The following is a 25,148-nucleotide window of genomic DNA, read 5'->3' as shown; positions in this document are numbered from 1 at the left end:
ATACATTCAAGACGTTCTAAGACCAGTAACTTGGATTTTTTTCTTAGTAGGCAGACATGTAGAACCTAGAACTAAAATACACATTATTTAAACTTCCTTGTTTAGCCTTTTAAAGGTTTTAGCCTTTTAAAATATTATGCAGTTCACTTGTTGCTAAATTCTGTATTAAGCCCAGTATTATTTCCAGAACAAAGGAAGATGTACCTATTTTTCACTTAAACTTACAGAGCAATTTCTGTGCCCACAAATTCCATAACAAATCCCTAAGGGAGAAAAAAATGAATCTCTTACATGAAGCGTATCCTCTAAATGCTTCATCAGCATGATTACCTTATATCACCTCATATCCCTCAAACGGCCACATCAAATCACCAGTTTTCTAGCTAAATAAGCAATATTAAATACTTTAAGTGAAAATGTATATGAAATTTAAATAGGAGACAGTGATAAATACATTAAGTGTATTTACACTTCTAAAATGTAAGGTTTCAATGGAATCTGGTTCAAGTTCCTACACAGACTTCCGAGTCGTTGCCTCTAAATTAGGTAAATTTGGAGATGAGCCCACTTCCGCCTAACTTCAAGAGCACAAATTGTCAACTTTGAGACGAGCCCTGTTTATTGGCTCAAAGTCTAAACTACGTTTTAGGCACCCCCCCCTTTAGCTTTGAAACAAAACAGTTTACAGACTCTAACTGGGTAGTGGGACTAGATGCAGGTTAAGAGACTCCGTGTTTCCAAATGCCTAAGGGATTAAGTCACGTTTAACACACAAATACTTGCTCTAGATTGATTAGTTTATCCTCGCAGCTAAAATCACCCCAGTCTTATCTCCAATTAAACTTGCTGCTGGGGAAAAGAGTTATTTACGACACTAAACAAACTTGTAAAATCCCAAAGGAAGGCTTTTTAGAAGATCGTGAAACATGATCAAAGTCTCATATTATCATGTGATTTTTCAGTTCCACTTCACCAAGCGCCGTTTCTCTCTGGCCCACTGTCAGTTAACAGAAATACTGCTCAGTTATGAAGATTCTGCTACGTGCTTCTTAAACCTAGAAAAAGGAGCCAGAACTTTTGCTTTCTACCACTACCCCTCCCCCCCCACCTGCTAGTCAAATAGATCAGAGAGACGTTGGACAAAGACCAGAAGTGATAAAACAGCAGTCCATGTTACACGGATATGGTTCGGAAAACCTAACCAAGGATCTTCTGTTACACTGCACTACGGGAATACCTACTCTGCTCTTAGGAGCACAGGAAAGCCAACAGTTCATCATAGACGGGGTTTAGTGTCTCGCTGCCAGCAGCAAACGACGTCGCCTTAAGTTACAAATCTCTGCAGCTCACAAAGCACGCCCTCAGTCCCACTCGCAACCGCTGAAGCCGTCCCTCGCTCTACAAACCCTCCTGCTCTGCGAGCTCCAGGCTGTGCCACACTTAGCTGGGATCGCTAACGATATTTTCTTCGTCTTCGGGATCCGTCTCCGCCTTCATAACGCTTGGAAATTATCTTCCTTGCTGAACAGCACTTGATTGAGAGCGTCCCCCCCCCCCCGCCCCCCCAGGCAGGTACCGTAACTCCTGTTTCTTATTGTTTAGAAGCCGTCTTTCAAAGCTGTCCCTTTCAGGGACTCGGCTGGAAAACCTGATCAGCACTCTACATCCTGCCTCAAAGTGGCAACCCGGACGCTGCAGTGCATGATACAACTGTCCACCTCCGAGTCCCCCCGTGAGCAGGGGTAGACGGTCTCCCATTGGTCGGGTTCTATTTTAGATTCCATAGGCCTTGACAGCTGAGTGATAGAAAGGAGCAGCTAAGAATATACTGTAAACGCATGCTTCTCCTCTGAGTAATAAATTTCAGGTCTCCTGGGGACAAATGACTCAAACGCATTGTAAAATGGGCTGATTATATGTTGCGTGACATCATGACAACACCATTAAGAGACGAATTTGGGTCTTCCCCGAGACGATGTTTAAAACCAGTTTCAGGGGCTTCGGCTCAGGTCATGATCTCATGGTGTGTGAGTTCGAGCCCTGTGTCAGGCTCTGTGCTGGCAGCTTGGAACCTGGAGCCTGCTTCGGATTCTGTGTCTCCCTCTCTCTGTGTGCCTCTTCCAGTCTCTCTCTCTCTCTCAGAAATAAACAAACATTTAAAAAAAAAAAACAAAACCAGTTTCACTCTTTGGATCTACCAGGAAGTTATAACAGCCCTGATAAACAGAATATAAAATTCTATGTTAAGCACATGTGTCACACTTTAATTTAATACACAAACACATACAGAGTTACGTTTTCAAATTTGCTCCATTTCCCTTCCTGCCCCCATGCTCACTCTGCATACAACCAGGTTTCAGTTTACAAGAGCTGCCAGTCTGTCTCCTAACATGTTAAACGAGACGCGCAAGAGGCACTGCCAAGACATTAAATAGACTGCATTACGATGAAGACTTTCAACAAATTTTAAATTTAACTCAGCCCTCTTAATTTCTAAGTTTAGCACCCTGCCTGATACAACAAGTAAATATTTTACCCGTGGAAAATCAAATTATCTGGGTTCTGGAACTTTTAAAAAATAGGTTAAAAACCTAAGAAGGCAAAGAGATAATTGAACACTGGGCTAGACTGTGTTTGGAGACAAAGCTGACTACTTCTCTACACTTCCTCCAAAAAGACAAATTCTGGAAAACTGTTTCATGGGAATGTAAAATATTGCAATACAAATGTTTACAAGAAGGAGGGAACGGCCATACTATAGATCATGCTGCCCGTTAAAAGCTGTTACGAACATTGGGGTTCCTGGGTGGCTCAGTCGGTTGAGCGTCCAACTTTGGCTCAGGTCATGATCTCTCGGTTTGTGGGTTCGAGCCCCACGTCGGGTTATGCTGACAGCTCAGAGCCTGGAGCCTGCTTCAGATTCTCTGTCTACCTCTCTCTCTCTCTGCCCTTCCCCTGCTTGTGCTCTTTCTCTCTCAAAAATAAATTTTAAAACATTAAAAAAAATTGTTACGAACGTAAGCAATCCATTTCCTACTAATTTCAAAATACAAGGCACATATTCGAATTATAAAATACATAAGGTCATACACCATAATGTATTATTTTTGAAACAATTATTTTTTTCCCCCAGATCACATCAGACATCACAATGGATTCTTGGCTTAGACCCTGAGACTCCACCCACACTCTATTTCACCCTTCTTCAGAGGAAATCTGGGATAAAACTCAGGCCCTGCTCTTTGCTAAACAAAGCAAGCATAGAAATAGACAGCCGAGGGAAAGGAAGTAAAAAGGAGGAAATCTGTAATGAGTAATAAAAGCCATATAAGGAGCTGTCCAGGCTGAGGCTCGGGAGATGGGGGCTATGCACTCTCCCCTGCTTTGCACCCCCTGAGCCTCTGCACACACTACCGCCATCTCCTGCTCCTGCCCTCACACTCTCCTTCCCAGCTATTTCTCAAACACTCTCAAGTCCCACCTTTGATTGTCCCCCGTGCCTACAGGTTCTTCCCTCACTTTCTCCAATGGCACTTCCTCAGACGGCTTTTCAAATCTCCTATCTGAGCCACCCCAGCCTCACTCTACTCCTGCCACTAGTTTTTAAAAGTAAGCTCTACACCCAACATGTGCTTGAACTCATGGCCCTGAGATCATGGAGTAGTACCTCCTTCAACAAATGGTGCTAGGGAAACTGGATATACTCATGCAAAAGACTGAAGCTGGATCCTTACATCACACCACATATAAAAGTTAATTTTAAATGACTAAGATCGCAATTTAAGATCCAACCACAAAGCTCTTTTTTTAGGGGCGCCTGGGTGGCTCAGTCAGTTAAGTGGTTAAGCGTCCAACTTCAGCTCAAGTCATGAACCTCACCACTTGTGAGTTCAAGCCCCGTGTCAGGCTCTGTGTGCTGACAGCTCAGAGCCAGGAGCCTGCTTTGGACTCTGTTTCTCTGTCTCTTTCTGCCCCTCCCCCACTCAGACTCTGTCTTTGTCTCTGTCTCTCTCAAAGATAAACATTAAAAAAATTTTTTAAAAACAGAAAGCTCTTTTTTCGAAAAATAATGTTTTAATTAAGAGCATGAGCGGGGGAGGGACAGAGAGAGAGAGGGAGACAAAGAACTTGAATCTGGCTTCACGCTCTAAGCTGTCAGCACACAGCCTGACATGGGACTCAAACCCATGAACAGTGAGATTATGACCTGAGCCAAAGTTGGATGCTCAACTGAGCCACCCAGGGGCCCCCTGACTACTAAGCTCTTAAAAGAAATTCTAAGAGGGCATCTGAGTGGCTCAGTCGTTTGAGGGTCTGACTCTTAATTTCAGCTCAGGACATGACCACAAGGTTGTGAGATCAAGCCCTATGGTAGGCTCCACACTGACAGCATAGAGCCTGCTTGGGATTCTCTTTCTCCTTCTCTCTCTACTCCACCCCCCACGCACGTGCACACACACACACACACACACACACACACACACACACATGCTCTCTCTCTCTTTCAAAATAGATAAACAAAAAAAAAAAAAGAAAAGAAACTATAGGGAGGAAGATTTGTGACACTGGATTTGACAATGATTTCTTAAATATGAAACCAACAGCACAGGGAACAAAAGCAAAAACAGACAAATGGGATTACATTAAACTTAATAACTTCTGTACGTCAAAGGACACAATCAATAGAGTACGAAGGTGACCTATGGAATAGAATATTTTTGCAGATTACATATTAGATTTTTATATGTACATATTAGATATAGGGCTAATAGGCAGAATATATGACAAACTCCTACAACTCGGTAACAAAGAAACAAATAATCCTATTAAAAATGGGCAAATGACTTGAACAAACATTTCTCCAAGGATTATACACAAATGACCAATAAGCAAATAAAATGATGCTCAACATGACTAATCATTAGAGAAATGCAAATTGAAATCATAAGAAGGTATCACTTCATATTCATTAGAATGACCACTATCCAAAAAACAAAATGGTAAGTGTTGGCAAGGATGTGGAGAAAATGGAACCCTTATGTGCTGTTGGTGGGAATGGAAACTGGTACAGCCACTGTGGAAAACAGGAGAGCATTTCCTCAAAAAATTAAAAACAGAACTACTACATGATTCAAAATCCCTATTGTGGGTCAACATGCGAAAGAACTGAAAACAGGGTCTTCAAGAGGGATCCCTACACCCATGTTCAGAGCAGCCTTATTCACAACAGCCAAGATGTGGAAGTAACACAAATGTCCGTTGATGGATGGATAAACAAAATGTGGTGTATGCATGCAATGGAATATTACTCAGTCATAAAATAGGAAGGAATTCTGTCACATGCTACAACACGGATGAATCCAGAGGACATTCGGCTAAGGGAAAAAGACCAGCCCCCAAAAGACAAATACTGTACGATTCCACTTATATGAGGTGTCTGGAGTAGTCAAATCGTAGAAGCAGAAAGTAAAATGGCGGTGACCAGGGGCTGGAGGAAGAGGGAAGTGAGGAGTTATTGTTTAATGGGTATGACTTTTCAGATTTGCAAGATGAAAAAACTCTGGTGATCACCTGCACAACAATGTGAATATACCAAACACGTGAACTATACACTGAAAACTGGTTAAATTGTATTTTGTATCACAATTAAAAATAAAAAAATGAAAGAAATGCAGCCTCTCACAATATCATTACTGTGATTAATAATTAAAAAAAACAAGACAGTGAGGGTACAGACGAGACAAAATTAGCTATAGGCTAATGATTGTTCAAGCCAAGTTGTAGGTTCATCAGGATTCATTATACTAAACTATTCTCTCAATGTCTGTGTATATCACACATGTTTGTACATGGTCCAATAAATCTGGCTGGTGTATAAATTTGTAAACTATATAACATGCTTATCATCAAAACCCTTCATGGACTCACTAATGTGGCAGGAAACACAGCATAGCCTTTCTACTCAATCCTCCCTGGATTAAAATCAAGCTATTAACATTTTAACATATTTTGGTGAGTCCATAGTAACATGCTACCAAGATAAGTCCTGTGATAATCAAACAAAAACATTCTAAAGGAATTTAAATTTTTTTAAGTTTATTTATTTATGAGAGATAGAGACAGCATGTGTAGGGAAGAGGCAGAGAGAGAGGGAAACACAGAATCCAAAGCAGGCTCCAGGCTCCGAGCTGTCAGCACAAAGCCCGATGTGGGGCTCAAATTCACAAACCGTGAGATCATGACCTGAGCCGCAGTCGGACACTTAACCCACTGAGCCACTCAGGCACCCTAAATCAAGATTGTTTTTAAGCCTACATGAGTCCATTGCTTCATTTACTCAATATATAGGATAGCAGGTCTCCTGCTAAGAAATTTATAGATGCAAATAAATAAAGAGACTTTAAAATATATGCAAATCCATATAAAATACTTACATGTAAGAGGTAGACTCAATAGAATACAGCTAAAATGACTGATGACCAGGTTTAACCTATAGGCAAATTTTGTTTATTATTCTAAAGACAAATATACAGGATAGCAGCAAAACTTCCATCGAAAACTGCTTAAAACAAAGAAAAGTCAAAATATCTAATTATCTAACTAATAAAAATATCTAACAGATCTTAATAATTTTGGTGCCATGGACCCCTTTAAGAATCTGATGAAAGCAATGGATCCTCCTTTAAACATTACGTACAAGTACATATTCAGAAAATTTTACATTTATTTTCAGAGAGTTCACCAATCTCTCTACAAATATGGAGTCCATGACCCCCGAAATAAAATTTTAAAAACTCTTAACACAGATTAAGAGAAGCAGCAAGAGTTTTGTTTTTTATACAAGGTTTAAAAAACAAGTACTGCAGAATTACCAGACGACTGGATAATTTAGTTGTTCAACTAAAATGTACGGAGAATCTATGTATAAAGGGATACAAATATTCACTCAACTTTCAAATGTGTATGATCATTTGATATGTGTCATGCTACATACTAGGTATCGGATAGACCCCAGGGAGGAAAACGGACATGAGGCCTGGTCTCAGGCAGTTCAGAGAATAACCTCCAGTCACTTTCTTCTTGCTCTCACAGTATAAAAAGACAGAAAGATATGTCTGTAAACATATAATCATAATACACTGTGCTAATACCGTAGTAACTGTGTGTGAGGTATACAAGTAGTTCAAAAGAGAAAATTCAGAAAAGTTGTGCAGAAAATAATGACTAAACCATCTATTAAAGGGCGAATAGAAAGTCACCATGTTTAAAACAGCACCACAGGGGCACCTGGGTGGCTCAGTCAGTTAAGTGGCTGACTTTTGACTTCAGCGTAGATCATGATCTCTCACAGTTCTTGGGTTCGGGCCCCGTGTCAGGCTCTGCACCAACAGCGCACGGCCTGCTGGGATTCTCTCTCTCCCTCCATCTATGCCCCTCCCCAGCTCATGCTTGTTCCCTCTCCCTCTCGAAAATAATAAAACATGTTCATTAAAAAAATAAAAATTAAAATAAAACACCACCACAAATTAGGAGAATGCCAACACAACTTGGAGCCTCTTACAAAGCACAGTGCTTCGTATTCATGATTGTCAAGTAAACGCCGTCCACCAAGGACTTACATACACACCTGCAACCCAGGCTTCTATAAGCTCCAGGCCCATGTATTTAAATACCTTCTTAACAACCCTTCTTCTTAAAGGAGTTTCTTTAAAAGTACCTCCATGTACCAAACTAAAAACATGCTCTTCCTCCTGAAATCTGACCCTATTCCAAGTTGTACTAACACAGCAAATGATGCCATGATGCATCTGGTCGTACAAAAGAGAAACCTGGAAATCAGTCTTGACGCCTTCCTCTCTTTGGTCCTCCATCACCAAGTCCTGGTGGATTTCTCTTACCCCATTACTGCCCAAATCCCTCTGCTCATCTCCACATCCAGCAATGTCACCCTACTTTGAGTGAGCGGCACCCCTCACCAGGATGACCGCCCTGACAAACGGTCTGGCCATATTCATTCCAACCCTTCCCTGTGTCCTCCACACTGTAGCCAGAGTCGTTATTCCAAAATGTCAACCTAGTCATTCCATCACCATCGCTCCCTTCCATATTCCCTGTCCCACCCGCTTAAAATCCTTCGGCGCCTTTCTATTCTCATAGGATAAAGAGAAAAGTCCTTCATGGAATCTATAAATCCCGGAACGGTGCTGCCCCTACAACCTCCTCAGCCTCATCACATAAAATGATAACACGGTTTCTCATGTTGTATATGCAGATATTGAGTCACTGGGAGATTATGGAATTCTGTCCACTGTAATTAGTTGCAGAACGATTAGAGAATCCTCTTATTATGACTTCTTGTCCAGTGCTTTCCACTAATTATACTATTTCCACTTCTCTAATCATCTGAAAATAAATCTTTGGTGTAAAAATATGTGTGTTTTTAAAATTTAAACATATGCTTAGATACCCTTTACAGCAAAAAAGGATGAAAACTTCCACATCTGCATATCTAACTTTTACAAAGCACCTACTCCATGGCTCTGGGGACACAGCAGTGAAGAAACTAGCCAAAGCCTCTCTTAAAAAAAAAAAAAAAAAAAAAAAAACTTGGGGCGCCTGGGGTGGCTCAGTTGGTTGAGCATCCAACTTCGGCTCAGGTCATGATCTCATGGTTTGTGAGTTCGAGCCCCACATCAGGCTCTGTGCTGACAAAGAGCTCAGAGCCTGGAGTCTGCTTCAGCTTTTCCATCTCCCTCTCTCTGCCCCTCCCCTGCTAATGCTCTGTCTCTCAAGAATAAATACATGTTTAAAAAAAACCATTTTATTGAAGTATGATTGACATGTAAAAAGCTGTACATATTTACTGCATAAACTCAATGAGTTCAAGGGTAAGTATACACCCATGAAACCATCACCACGGTCAAGGCCACAAACTAGCAGAGTCCTTCTTCTAAAGGAATTTAATGTTCTAACGGGTAAGATAGGATAAATGATGAAGGAAAACAAGAAAGTGTCCGGTGAGAATGGAGAAGGAGATGTTGACGGAAGGCTGAGGACAGATCCAAGGAGATAGACTGGGTGACCCCAAAGTTCTGAGGAGGTGATACTGACGATGAGATCTGGATAGGAAGGAACAGCCAACCTGTGAGAATTTCTGTTTCAGATGGAAAGGACAACTAGTGAAAGGAGCTTAGCATGTCTGAAGGAAGTATAGTTGACACATGATGAGTAAGAAGGATCACAGAATGAGATGGGGGGACAGGGGAAGGCAGATACCACCAGTTCTCAAACGTGGGAGTCCCCAGCTGTGTCAAAAACATCTGTTGAAAGAGATTTCTTCAGGGGCATGTGGGGGGCTAGCTGGCTGAGCGTCCAACTTCGACTCAGGTCATGATCTCATGGTTCATGGAGTGGAGTCTCGCATCAGGCTCTGTGCTGACAGCTCGGAGCCTGGAGCCTGCTTCAGATTCTGTGTCTCCCTCTCTCTCTCTGCCCCTCCTCCGCTCATGCTCTGTCTCTCTCTCAAAAATAAAGAAAACATTTAAAAAAACTTCTTTAAGAGATTTCTCCAGGGACTACAGCAATTCTTTTTCACAGGGTTCTTTTGGCCACTTTAGGATCAAGTCTAAAAAAAATAAATAAGTCATCCTAACATCCTGTTTTTTTCCACTTCATGAATTTATCTTTCAAATAACCAGCTGAATCTCAACTTGCCTTGAAATGTAAGATTCACCCATCACATTAATAGATATTATAATCTACCTCATCCACATCAGACCTAGAAGCCTGAACAACCATTACAATGAACTACACTAAAAAAAAATCCGCCATAAAAGAGAACGCCCCCAAAATAGGAGTTCACAATCCTATCCATAAGATAAGGCTCTTCAAATAAAAAGAACGCAGAGGCAAGTAAATACAGCCTTCTCCAAGGGGGGGTGGGGGGGGAGGGAGGGGAGAGGAATCCTAAATAAAAACTAAACAACATGTACGTTCAGGCAGACTGCCCTAAATGTCTAATTGAAATAAAGCACAGGCACTGACAGTACTCTACAATTGTCCACATTCCCCACTAACTAAATCCAAGACAAACTCTGGCACCACTGAACACTGAGCAAATGGCAGAAAGCAAGGCTCACGAAGCATAAACATTCCTTGCGGATTAGGTTGCACAATTAAGAACTGTTCTACAGTTCATTGGATTGATGGTAATTAGAAATATTTCCCCCATTCCATGTAGTCAAAAGGTTATTTATTTCTCCCCTCTTATATAACAGCAAATGGGAGCTTACATAATAAAAAAAGCAAAGAATGCTAAAATAAACCAGAAAAACAAAAGCTGTACTTCCCGCTTCTTTCTCCGACCCCTGACTCTCTTCCCTCTCTCATTTTGCCTTATTCTTATTTAATTATGCCCCATCCACCTCTCTTTATCTCTCAACCCTTCCACTGTATGATTTGAAAGGATGTAGTGATGGCTCCATGAAACAAACAGAGGAAAGGGAAAGTTACACTGCTATCGATCATTTTTCTGACCAAGACAATAACAAGCAAAATCCTTTTTTAATGAAATTTCATGACATAAAAAGAACATGGACAACAGATAATAATAATGACTATGACTCTTATTACTATTTAAGTAACAAATCTAACATCTCCAGGACTGACAGCAGCTATGAAATCTGAAAAAACAAGAAAGAAAAATTTAGAGAACTGGAGTCAGAAAGATTCGGAAAGCATTGCTTTGCTGATTAAGATTTCCTAACTACCTGGTTTGAGTCTATTGCAATCTGTTGTATAAATACCCTTCCCTATCACAGATGTTCCTTAACAAATTTCTATGACTAGTTCCTGTAACAAATGTCCCTTTATTAAAACTGTCTAGGCACCCAAAAGAGTTCATGAAAAATACAGATAGGAAATCACCTCTCCAATTTTAATAAGCATTATTTATTTTGTAATGTCACTTATTTCACCCTTCCTCACTAGAGAAGCTTTAAATTCCAAAGTAACTACATACATAGATCTTTAACACCATAAATGATAATGTTCAGCATACAAGAATAGAGCTCCCAGGCTATAGAAGGAAGATTTAGAATATTAAGCACTTGGGTTATTCGGGAAAAATAAACGCAGTCCCTAGAAAATTCTATAGAAAAATGTATTCAAACTAGTTCTTTAAATGCCTAAATGCCATGAGTGAAATTGTTTAAATATGAAGGTTAAAAACTGAGGAAAGTCTATTATGCCTCCTACTCCACTCTACACCCATCGACGACCACAATACTACTTCTGTTAAGTTTTAACAAACATTTTTGCTGGTGTCTGATATATATATATACATATATATCTCAAAACAGGACAGATTTAGGAAGGTTTCTACGTTTATTCCTAACAAAGCAAAGAGCAAAACAGATATAGTTACAGAAGAGTCTCTGATGGGGTTTGACCACAGTGAAAAATAAGATATTTTTGTTCCTTTGGCTTTCTATTTTTTTCTTGGCTTTGCAAGGAAACGTTAGCTAAACAAAAATATGCTTGCTAGAAGTCAAAAGACTTTTCTAGAATTAAACGGATACAAACCTTATACTACTAGCCAGTACCGTTTACATTTTAAATGGGAAATATAAACACATAGAAGGTTACAGGAATATGTATGTTTTTGTAAACACATTAGAAGGTAATTGCTTTTCTTTTTATTTATTGAATGAGTAATACAGTTCTACACAAAAGCATAACTCTTCCTACACTGGTATTTTACATGAGATATCCTTCCAGTCTTAATATATGTCTCCCGTATTGAAAAAAAATACATAGCCAAAGTAATAATGATAAAGAATATATACTCATGATATTTAGGTCTATAATAAAAGATAGTATTTATTTTTATTTTTTTTAACTTTTCACATTTTATTTATTTATTTTTCTTAACTAGTTTATTGTCAAGTTGGTTTCCATATAACACCCAGTGCTCATCCCCACAAGTGCCCTCCTCCATGCCCATCTCCCCCTTCCCCCCCACATCCATCAGTCCTCAGTTTTTGTCAGCATTCAAGAGTCTCTCATGGTTTGCCTCTCTCCCTTTCCCCCACCATTTCCCCCCTTCTTCTCCCCCTTGTTCCTCCGTCAAGTTCCTCCTAATCCTCCTATACGTGCAAACATATGGTATTTGTCCTTCTCTGCCTGACTTATTTCGCTCAGCATAACACCCTCAAGGTCCATCCATGTTGCTACACATGGCCAGATTTCATTGTTTCTCATTGCCATGTAGTATTCCATCGTATAGATAAACCACATCTTCTTGATCCATTTGTCCGTTGATGGACACTTATGCTCTTTCCATGTTTTAGCTATTGTTGAGAGTGCTGCTATGAACATTGGGGTACATGTTCCCCTGTGCATCAGCACTCCTGTATCCCTTGGGTAAATTCCTAGCAGAAAAGCACACTATTTAAAATAAAGATTCCATTTCAAAACTGTTTCAGAAAACCTTCCATTTTATATATACATATATATATAATATATATATTCTCTAGCAATCTACTCTTTGGTTTGGAAACAAATACATCTTATAGTCGAATTCAGTTTCATAGATATTATACAACAGCAATCCAAGTGAGAAATATTTTTTTATCCATTAACTTAAAAGAGGGGACGAGGTAGGCACACTATTATAGGTTTCTTAAAAGAAAATAGATACCTTGAAATCTGTAACTGTAACAGTATGAAAGTGAGAAGATTTTGTAAAAGTACTTTCTATTCCCAAAGATACACAAGCATTTATTTAATACAAACAGCATTCATATGCATTGTGTCAACACAAACTGAACTCTATTAAGTGATCTAAAAGAAAATCTGAATGGCCATGCAATAAAAATGAATAAACCATTAATTTTTATAAATCTAATAAAATTTGTGACTTTAAATAATACTGCTACTGTAGTGTTTAATGAGCATACATTCATCCTTGCATGGAGACAATGCAGGAGGAATAGACCATGATAAAAGCAAGAACTGCGAGCTTCTTTTCTATGTATTCTTGAAGGGTTGGCAAACATTTTCTGTGTAAACCCAGAGAGTAAACACTTTAGGATTTGCAGGCCATGCATTCTCTGTTGTAACTCCTCAACTTTGCCCTTATGAAATGAGACTAGCCATAGACAATATATAAAGAATAACCATGGCTGTGCTCCAATAAAACTTTATTTATAAAAACAGGCAGTGGGCCACAGTTTGCCAAGCCCCGTTTTAGGTGCTCAGTTATCTTCAGCCACAGTATACTGAGTTTATTAGCTATGATCAAGCTAATCTGTTTGTGCTTTACCATGAGACCTATGAGAGAGTACTTTCTGTGCTCATATTCTACTATCTGCAAAAGAGCACTATGCATAGATGAAGGTCAATTCTTTATTCGTTCAGCTATGGTGCCCACTTGTTTGGACAAACATGAATCCAGATGTTACCAGGAAGAATTCTGTACATGTGACTGACATCTAAAATATGTTGACTTGAGGTAAAAGAGATTACCCTTGATGATGAGGACAGGCCTCATCTAATCATTTTAAGACCCTAACAGCAAAAACTGAGGATTCCCTGACAAGAAGCAATTCTGTCTCATGACTATAACACAGAAATTCTCCCTGAGCTCCTAGCCTGCCAGCCTGCCTTATAAATTTCAGCTTTTCTAGCCCCCATAATTATATAAGCCAATTCCTTAAGGTCAGTATAGATATCTGTGTATTTTTATGAGCTTTATTTCTCTAGAGAGTCCATACAGTTATAGTATATTAAAATAATATGCCATTAAATATAACACACACAAAATTCTGATTTTTCATGCATCACCCAAAACTACATGAGAAAGTTATAGCAGACTATATTACTTGAGACTACCCATTCTCCTGCTTCCTTGAAAGATTATCTCACACACACACACACACACACACACACACACACACACATTTATCTCTCCATATGTAGATGTGTGACTTGTGTATCATCTCATAGGGAAAGAAGAGCCATCTCTAGGTCACTGATTGGGGGATCACCCATGAGGTATGATTTGGCCAACAGAATATGAACAGATGGGATATATATTGCGTCTAAGCAAAACCTTGAAGCAGCCGTCCAAGTTTGTGTCAGTCTTCTTGCTCCGGTCAGATTAGCCTATCTCATATAAGGGCTTTTCCTTTAGTCTTGGGTCTGGAGGGGAGCCACAGGCTGTTTCGACAGAGCTGACCCACAATCTACAACATACAGTAGAAAATGGAAGTTTGTTAGTTTGAGAAGCCACTGTGGTTTGAAGGTAATTCCTATGATAAAGCTGAACACTGCAGAAACTGGTGCCAGAAGCAGGTGCTATACCTTTCTGTCACAGAAAAATAAAAATATGTGATGTAGGTTTTAAAGCTGGGTAATAGAGAGCCAGTAAATGGTTAGTGGGAGGTTGGAAACACAGTCAACCACATAATATAGCAGTGAATAAAACTTAATGTGTGAAAAATGAGATAACTTGGGGAAAGGACTGGAGTTGCTACTGATGTCCAAAGTGAGAGGGGGGACAGTCTGGTAGGATTGAGCCCTTCACCTGTGGGGTCTGAACTAAAGTTAAACTGTAGGACACCCAGTTGGTTCTCACAGAGAATCAGGGAATAGCTTGGTATGCAAACACACACACACACACACACACACGCACTTGGAGTACAAAAGAAGCATTCAGTGGACAGTGAGTAAAGGAAACAAGTGTTTTCCTTTTACCCAGCAAATCCTTTCAGTGAAACAAAATGGCTCGGAGGGGGACTCCCCACAGGAAAAGCCTAAGGATGTGGTCCCACTAAAGCCCAACAAGTTCAAGGCAACTGTACTGAAGTCTAGAGAAAAATGCATATGCCAACGGATCAGGGATATGGTTGTCAGCACCTGGATGTGACTGAAATAGATAAAAAGACAAAAAACAACTTCTAAAACAACCCCTGGCCTGGGTTTAGGGTCTGTGACTCTTCTAGACCGTATTTAATGGGCCCTGGGTTTCTATAGGCAAGAAGCAGGCCAGGAAAGCTGTTTAGCCCTTACCTCATTCCCTAGCCAATAAGGGCATTCCCTCCAATACTCTGTTCAAATATGGACACGGATGATACATTAAAAAGGGCAGAACCAAGAGCCACAGACCACAATGGACTAGGGAGCTACACACAGGAACATAACCAGGGCCAAATCAACGAACAGCCTCCAGTGCCAAGAAAAGGAGTCCTCACTACATTTACCCAAAAATCCAACAGCATTTTTACAATTAATTGCCAGGGACCAATGACTGCTGGGTGCCTCCATTCTTCTCACGTCTTAACGGGAATGTTCACTGTGATATCATATCGCTGTTCCATCACTGTATGTGGGGGGGAGGGAAGGGGAGGGGAGGGAAGATAACTGGTTTCTGGATCAAGAAAATTTACACACGTAAAAGATGTACAAATTCTAATGAGGTTCTAGACTATAAAACTAAGGCAATGGAAAGACATTCTTGAGGTATTCTCCTTGATAGAGGGATAAATATATTTTGTAAGTGGAAGGGAACAAAGTTGGCTATTCGTGATGAAGAGGACAAACTGTGGTAACTTACATTACTGCTCACCATTTATCACCCCCATCCTTGGGAGAGGTTTATGCATCCCTGCCCGATTTATAACTTGCCTATACCTCCAGGGTGAAGGGTATTTGTCCCTGCGCCTCGCTACTCGGAGCGCAGCCATGTGACATGCTGTGGCAGTCATGACACACCGCACACCTGAGCAGAAGCTTTAAGAGCTATCCCAAGTTTCAGCTGGCCCTCTGGGTTCTCACTACCATGCAGCAAAGGGCAGGTCTGGACAGAGGCTGCTTCTTCAGTCTGGGTCTTAGAATGAAAGCATGTGGAGTAAAATGGAAAACTATGCACAGGCAGTTCAAAGGCTACAAGTAACGTAATGTTGTTACAAACCACCAAGGTTTGTGGGTTGTTTCTGCGGCTAAGTTGATGAATACAGAATATGAATGAAACAAAAGGTTAACAGGGAAAAGTTTTGTGATGCACAGCCATATTTTGGTAGTTGAACATAGTGTGAGATGCCTATGGTTGTGGGTAAGTGGCTTTATGTGTCTATAGCGGCTATGGGGAAATATGGATTCTATAAAGGACAAATCTGTTCAGGTTAGTTGTTGGAAGTGAGCTTGTGGCAAAATAAAACTAAGGATGCTAACCTGATAAATTAACATCTATTGTAATAATAAACACTTCACAAACACTTTAGACAGTCCTCAACTAAAACCAAAAAAGACTTTTATTACCGTCTTCATTCCCCATATAAAGCAAAAGAAACTTAGAGATGTTCAGTAACTTGCCAACATTTAGTAACTACTAAGTGGCAGACTTCAAAGTCAAATTCCTGAGGAGCCTGGCTGGCTCAGTTGGTTAAGTGTCCTACTCTTGGTTTTGGCTCAGATCATGATCCCCTCGTTTACGGGACTGACCCCCCACACTGGGCTCCTCGATGGTAGTTTACAGCCTGCTTGGGATTCCCTCTCTCTATCCCTCCCCTCTCCACATGTACTCAGTCTCTCCACCCCCAAAATAAATAAACTTTTTAAAATATTAAACATTAGGGGGCACCTGGGTGGCTCAGTCAGTTAAGCAGTCGACTTTGGCTCAGGGCACGATCTCAGAGTTCATGAGTTCGAGCCCTGCATCCATCTCTGTGCTCTGTTTCTCTCTGTCTCAACAATAAATAATACATTTAAAATAATTTTTAAAAATAAAATATTAAATATTAAAGTCAAATTGCTAGTCTATCTAATTTTAAACTTCAATTAGAGGTACAGGTTATTAAAAATCACTTCACTAAAGTGATAACTTGATTTTATACTACTTACCAATTCTGTAAGATAGATGCAAGAGAAAGTTGATACCACGAACTCAGTTCTAAGTCTGAATCCTATTAAATATATTATTCATAATGAACTTTTTCTTTTATATTCTATAATATTCTTATTAAGGTGACACCCAAGAATCTGAAACATTTTTTTTTATCTCTACTTGATACGTTTTCTTAAATTTAGGCTATAGTAATTCAGAATTTTGAAGATTCAGGTAACTGATGGCCTAAATTTCCCTCGTCAATAAGATTTCCCAAGTAAATTAATAATGCATTAAAATGATGAGTAATGCACTTTAGACTCAAAAAACATTTTAAACACTTTATAAACCATTTATAGCCCTTATACTGCCCACATTAACTATAAATGAGAATTATTTTTTACTACGTAACACAGGTTAATGGTAGGAAAAACTAGGTAAGAATAATATGCTGCAAAAAAAAAGGTGGAACAGAGAAAAGATAACCTAGCAAAACCACTGCTGAGAGATAACAATAACTTTGTATTTTATGTCTTTCCGGACTTCTTTTCAATACCTACATACACATTTACCTTTAATCAAAATGAGAACACACCATAGACATATTTCATCTAAAGAATTATTTTTTTTAAAAATTTGTTTTAATGTTTTATTTATTTCTGAGAGAAAGAGAGAGATAGCGTAAGCTGTAGAGGGTCAGAGAGAGAGAGGGAGACACAGAATCGGAAACAGGCTCCAGGCTCTGAGCTGGCTGTCAGCACAGAGCCTGACGCAGGGCTCGAACCCACAAACCGTGAGATCATGACCTGAGCTGAAGTTGGCGCTTAACCAACTGAGCCACCCAGGCACCCCTAAATATTTATTCTTAATGTGAGTTGCTTATGAATACTCTTAATGTGGAGAATTCCAAAACATTAAAATATCAATCTTTCTGGCTCCCTCTGCTGGCAACTAAGAGAAGCTTTTTTTTTATTCAATTAACTTTGAAAAATCAAACTCAAAAAAGCATTAATTTATCATTATTAAAAACATCCTTAATAACCCGTCTGAATGTACAGTTCGGTCAGAAAGTGCCCCAAAGTGTTTGAGTGAACTCCTATTATCCCACAGGGACTTAGCATCAGAAAACCCCAGAATGAGTTTCCAGCTTGATCACTTATTTGCTAATGAGCTTGGTCAAATTACTTACACCTCCTGAACTGCAGTTTGCTCATCTGTAAAATATCAACCACCTCACTAGTTACAAGAATTAGAGTTAATACATTTATACCTTGGGTATGCTCCAAAGTACTGACACAGAGTACATGCAAAGTAAACGGCAGTTAAGTATTACTGCTGTTACTAGCTACTAATCCCACCAAGGCGCTAAGATGTTTTATACAGAGCATAACTACTAAATAATTCAAATAGATCTAATTTTACAATATAAGCTTAGTGTACTTACACTTTTTAAAAACTTCCTAGTGTCCTCAAGATCAAAATCCCTAATATGATCTCAAAGATTCTTCATGGTCTGGCCCCTACTGGCCACACTTAGTTGGATAGTCTCTCTCCTGCCCTCCAATCTCTTTTCATAGGGAAGTTCTTTAGAAGCACCGAGTTCCCTCACAGCGTACCTGAGAACACCCTTCCTCCTCTCCTCTATGCTACTTAATGATTTTTAGATCTCAGCTCAGCTTTTTCAGAGAAACTTCTTCTGACTTTGCAGGCCAAGTCAAGCCTTCCCTGTTATATATTCTGGAATACCTCTCCTTCACAGAGCTTATTACATAGAGCTGCAGCTTTATATTTAAATGTGTTAGCACTGTAATAAGGTCCTGTCCTCAAGGACAAGGAGTAAGCTGCATCCTCACCAACCTAGCCACTTGTCTGCATGGAAGAGGCAACTAAGGATGTGCCGCGTGACCAAATAAACTGAAATTAACAAACACTGAAATTAAAGAATTCATTTTAAACCTGTCTATTTCAGAGAGACAGTGACCATATAAGTAACATTTACAAATATTGGGCTTTGTATCGCATCTCAGGCTAGCTGGTGTTCATAATGTCTGACAGAAAATAATACACAGAAATAGTTTTAATACATATACTCAGAAAAAGTTGTGCCCTTCAAAGAGAAGAATCCTTAAGAACACAGAAACCTATAGGACAACACTTTTTCTGAGGGAGAGAGAGCATGCACAAGTGAGTGACGGCGGTAAAGGAGGACCCCATGAGGGGCAGAGGGACAGGGGAGGGGGTGAGATGGGGAGGGAAGCGGGGCTCACCCAAGGCTGGGCTTGTGTTGTACCCAAAATAGGGCTGCTGTTCAGCCAAAGTGGGGTTCAAGTTCACCCTATGTGGGACTCTAACTCAAAAACCGTGAGATCATCACCTAGCCGAAGTCAAATGCTCAACTGACTCAGCCACGCAGGCGCCCAACAATCCTTCAACAGTTCTGATTTAAATTTTTAAAAATTTTAATGTGCATGGTTTGCTTTTTATAACAAATATTCTACTGAAAAGTCCTCTGAAACTGACTGTGCTAGGGAGTTTCACTTTTGAAGGAAACCTATGGTAAATGAATTAGTAGACCTAATAATAACCAGCTAAAAGGTGCCTCATGGTTTCTTTGGGAAGTATGTATACTGCACTATTTTAAGCCAAGATGTACCTACAATTGCCTTAAAGAGCGTGATTAAATTCTTTCTTTATATGGTGAGCATTCCCAAGTGTATATGGTAAATTTTGGCCCAGAATGGCTTTTTCCTCTATTCATTTACACCACGCCAGAAAATGAGATCTGGAAATCCCAACCAAAGAAAGCAACAAGGTCTGCAATACATCTCTTAGATTAAAATCTTGGATTTATTTAGTGAAAATTAATAAAGGGAAACCTTACTAAAATGGAGTCAGGAAGCTAGAAGGGGAGCCCTCAGGCTCTGGCACTCCTCAGGTGCAGACCCAAAAGGAAAAGACACATCTTGCACTCAGTACTATTAGCTACTACTTTTCTACCCCAACAGGAAGAAGCAAGGCTTTCCTCTGGCCCCAGCAACAGGCCAGCCAATGAGACACTGTCACTATTCAGCCAATGAAAAGCCACTATACTTCAAACTCCACTTTAACCTCCAATGGACGTTGTGTTTATAACAGCCCTTCCAACTGCCCCCACCCCTTTCCTCTATAAAAGAGCAGTCTTCTTTGTTCTCAGGACTTGCCTATGGTTCTGCTGTAGTTTGCTTGCTCCGAATTGCAATCCTCTGTTACTCTCAAACTCACTTTTTGCTGTTAAAATAACTGGCAGTTTTATTTTTAAGGTTAACATTATGATAGACTGTTAGCACATCCTATAACTCCAAAATAGCAATAGTTATTTTCACTCCTACAAGCTACAGTATGTATGGAAAGTCCTAAACTCAGTGTCTTTCCTTGTTCTGTTAAAGGAAATTAAATTTTAAAATAGATCTCAGATTTATAATAGAATCAAGACTTCGAAGAATCATCAAGTCCAGGAATGGTAAGAATCTGGCATATATGCAACCACTCCCATGGCGAATATGGATAAGTCCATCTCAGGACTTCTTCCTTTTGATCGGAATGTCCACAGGCCTCTCTGGTCCCTGAGAATAAAGCAGTGGTCAGTAATGTAAGAAAAGCAGGGTCATTTTCATTGTCACAGGGAACATTTGCTAATGGTTGTGAAAGGAGGCAGACAACTGCCTCAGGTAAACATTCTTCCTTCCTGTTTGAAAAGGAAATCTTTTCAGCGTACACAATGTCCTTCCATCCAACCTTAAGGAGGACCTCTCAAGATAGAGCTCTTAATTCTCCATCGTCCCCACTGAGGTGGACAGACTGTGAACGGACTCAACGATATATTTCCTTCGTTAATCGTTTAACCAAGAAATAGGAACAGCGAGCCGGGGCCCAGCTGAAGTAGCATCAAAGCACCATGGCTTCAACATTTGCATCCCTTCATTCATTCTCATCGTTCTACTTTCAACATGCAAGCTTCTACTAAACTTGCTTCCCGATACGGGAGAGACTGGGTGGAAGGAACCAGCCCATTGGCCAGCTATTTTGTTCTCCTTTACTAAGGTGTCACTTAATACCACAGTGAACTTCTGGTGTAACACAGCATCTTCAAATCCAATCAAGATGGAGTTTCTGCTTAAACAAGGCTAAGGTGAATTTATCAAGGTGACAGAAGGCCTTCACCTTGCAATGGGAAACTGAGTCTCCCCTAACAAGTCTTCTAATTTGAACTTTTACCAGACATGGAATATATTAGCAGCACAGATAAAATTGTAAAAACTATAAACAATATTTACTTTCTCATTAGTTTAGAAGCTTCCTTGCTGTTCTTTCCATAATGAAACTAACTCTCTCTAAAATTCAGGGTGGTTTTTTTAATATTTATTTTTAAGAGTGGGGCCAGGGGCAGAGAAGGGGGACAGAGGATCTAAAGCGGGTTCTGTCCTGACAGCAGACAGCCCGATGCAGGGCTTGAACTCACAAACTGCAAGATCATGACCTGAGCTAAGGTGGATGCTTAAGCGCCTGAGACGCCCAGGTGCTCCTAAAGTCCAGGTTTTAAAAATGCATATTCCCTACATAGTTTCTTCCAATTATTCTCATTTCTCTCGGCTTTGCTTTAGTTTTCTTGTGGACTAGAAATAAGATCACAGAGCTCAGTATATTGAAAAGGCATGCTAAATGTTAATCAAGGTTGTAAAATCACAATTTTAGGAAATACACACACACACACACACACACACACACACACACACACACACACACACAGGAAATAACCAGAGTTAACAGCTATGGAATGTGGAATTAGAGAAGATTTTTTTCAATATTTCCTGCATTTCCTAAATTCTATAATGAGTATTATTCTTTTCAAGCTTCATGTAAGAAAGACCCATTCAGTTGCCTTAAGCAATAACAAGATTTATCTTAAAGATACACAAAGAGCCACAAGGGAAAGCTCACAGAAAACAAATGATAGGAACAATGGAATGGAGCCCCAGGTCTGGAGCTATAGGGGGGGTCACCTGCATTCTGGAAACCTCCTGGGGTCACCTGCATTCTAGGAACCTCCTGGGGTCACCAGCATTCTAGGAACCTCCTGAAGAGAGTAACCAGAGATGCCTCCAAAGCTCTGCGGCTGACATGGCCCGGCGCGCTCCAGGCAATCTTGACATGCTCACCCTCAGCCAAGGACATTCTTTCTTCATTTCCACCTTAAACTCCGAACCTCCGAATTTCTTTCACTTTATGCACAGGCTGTGTTTGAGGTACAAGAAAGTTAGGAAAACAGGCAGCTTTTGCTTAAGGATTAAGCAGATGGATTTTAGATAAAGAATTATACACACACATGGTTTTCAGGAAGATCCAATAGAATAGAATTGGGTATATTTTTATACCCAGTCTTTGCCCAGGTAAAGCCTTTACCCTTCCTGGTCCCTGGCATTTTGGGGGTGGGGGGCATTGTACTCTATAAAAGAAAATTTACATTTCTGTTTTTAAACATCACAAAAATATTATTTAACAAAGCATAATATCTGTAAAGCTTTTTTCTCATTTTACTATAGAAACGATTATGGTAGAGCAACTAGAAAGATCATATAATCAAAATAAGTAGGTTACTTCAAAATTATTTTATACCATATCCCACAGAAATAATAGAAAGCACTCTAACACTGATTATTTCTACTTCAAATACTTTTCTGTACTTTACTGTCCACAGAGCAGATACACTTACATTGACAACCTATTTATAAATTATTCGAGATACTTCATCACTCTAGGAATATTTCAAGTCCTATTATACTTTCCATCTGTTACACTCAGGTTTAATTGGCTAAAATAAAAATAATTGTTCAAAGTCTTCTCAAAAACCAAGAACATCAAATAAACATTAGGTAGTGATGTTTAAGATTTTAAGATTTTAAAATTACTGCATACCCTCAAATTGTCCTACAGCTTCTACTCAACATGGGCAGTTCTCTCAGACATAGTTTTCTGACCTTTTTAATTTCAGAAATGTTCTTCAAAGAAGCTCTGAAATGAAGAGTTGCTCTGTTTGAAGGTAGGGTCCCTTTACACCCTGTATTTCTTCCTTTGTCCCTACACCACCTACGATCCTTTGCAGGGCACCTAGGAGTAGAGCAGGCAAACCACCTACCTCGAATGTGTGTGTTTATTCAAAACGCCAATAGCCACCGCCCTTAACTAAACCTTCCAAATTTATCTCTTCTTTTTTTTTTAATTTTTCTCTTAATGTATATTTATTTTTGTGAGAGAGAGAGAGAGAGAGAGAGAGAGAGGAGGAGTGGGAGAGGGGCAGAGAGACAGGGAGACACAGAATCAGAAGCAGGCTTTAGCACAGAGCCCGACGCGGGACTCGAACTCATTAAGTACGAGATCATGGCCTGAGCTGAAGTCCAACGTTTAACCGACTGAGCCACCCAGGCGCCCCCAAATTAATCTCTTAAAAGTGTGATCCAGGAATGTTTGAGAACCTCATGTTCCCTAACTCCTTAAACACAGGAATCTATTTTTAAGAGTTTGGTGAAGAATTTGGTGTATATTTTTCCAATTAAAAAAAAATCCCCACTAATCAAACAGGGATTTTTCTAATGGACCATCCTCCAACTTGCTTGTTTCACATAATAAATATATCTTGGACATTTTGACAAGTCATATATATGTAAGTATGGAGAATTTTCACATTCTAAGTGATAACTTCTGAAGATTTACAATTGTCTATGATCAGAGAAAATGAAGATTTCTTAAAAGGGGTATGTAACAAATGCTTTAGTTTTTCTGTTTTTGTTATTTCAGGTGCTCTAAATTGATTTTAGAATTTAATGTTCGGCAGATTATAATATTTAATTTGTACTAGCAGATACCTTAATGGGAAACCCCTCTGTTCTGGCATTTGGAAGAAATTGCCAAATTTTCATGTTCCAGAAATATTTAATAACTATTAAAAGCAATTTTGAATGTTTCACATTCTATTTTACATCAGTCAAATAGCTGTATACAAAGACTAAATTTGGCATGAAGTAATAAGTAGTTTTCATATTAATTAGCATGCTTTAAGTATTTTTGCTTTTATAGTCAAATTCTTATTTACCATAAACTATTCTAAACGTTATACTTCATTGTACAAATGGAATTAAAACATTTTGTACTGATTTTAATGGAATGCTGACATAGTCAACAGGCTTTCGAAGAATACTTTCTATACTTGAGAAATGGAGCTTCAAGTCCAATATCTTTATTATCATCTTAACAGAGGACTGTACTTATTTGTTTATACTGAGGTGATTATTCTAATCATAATAAATGCTGACGCAGGTAACGTTTTGGCTGATGGTGATACAGTGCATGACCTTTGCTAAAGGCAGGGCTGGGAACTGTGTATCACACGAATCTCAGCTCCCTGGCTCTCAAATGTTGATGAGTGACCCCTTAGGTATTGTGAGAGGTATGGGGCTGACTCATGGACATTATAGTGTTTCTCTGAATTTCAAGGATTTTATGAGAAGATCTGAGATCCAGAAGAGTTGTGGTGCTTTAAAATCATTCCTATTCAGAGCTGGTAGACAAATTTGAATTGGTGGCTCTCAAGGCTAAGGCTCTGAGGCAGACTGTCTTGGAAGATTGTCCCTTTTGAGTTTAGCGGAGCTCTATTTGAGAACCACCCCTATCTTGTGAACAGATTAAGAAGAGTGAGATTTCCATGCAGAGTCTTATAAATGTCTACTTTTAAAGAAAAAAAAATGGTGTTTTTCTTGAGGTCAAAATCTTAAATTTTATGTAGCGTCCTCCTAATATTTTATTCACGGTATTTTAATTTGCACAGTTTTTCCATATTTAAAAACACTTGTTAGTCTGTTTGCTTATATGTATTTATAAAATACAATTATTTTGTTATATACAGGATATTTGGATTTTTTAAAGGAGTATCTTTTATTCCTCAATCATAGCCTTTTTACTTAAAAAAAAAAAAAAATTGGCCACAGTCCAATTTTTAACAGACCCAAGCCACATCCAGTGGCCAATTCCTACAAATAAGTAATGTGCTTAGGCTTTTCCAGTAACACAGATATAACAGCCTCACACATGTAATTTGTTATTCCCTTCTCACACCTGTCCTGAACTTATCATTCATGTGTTGGGTAAAGATGAGTTTGTTTGTTTTTTTTTTTTGTTTGTTTTTTTAATGTTTACTTCGTTATTTGGGGGGGAGAGAAAGGGAAGGGGGGCG

At 39.4% G+C, this 25,148-nt stretch overlaps 1 protein-coding gene across 1 annotated transcript in view; it reads right to left on the bottom strand.

Annotated features, from left to right (window-relative positions):
- The window catches only part of UACA (uveal autoantigen with coiled-coil domains and ankyrin repeats), a 91,839-nt gene that overhangs the window by 45,732 nt on the left and 20,959 nt on the right, over positions 1–25,148 (bottom strand). The window lies entirely within an intron of this gene.

The sequence above is a fragment of the Hyaena hyaena genome, unplaced genomic scaffold (assembly GCF_003009895.1).
Source record: "Hyaena hyaena isolate Hyena2069 unplaced genomic scaffold, ASM300989v1 scaffold_130, whole genome shotgun sequence".
Taxonomy (NCBI): Eukaryota; Metazoa; Chordata; class Mammalia; order Carnivora; family Hyaenidae; genus Hyaena; species Hyaena hyaena.
This window is presented reverse-complemented; position numbering and strand designations above follow the sequence as displayed.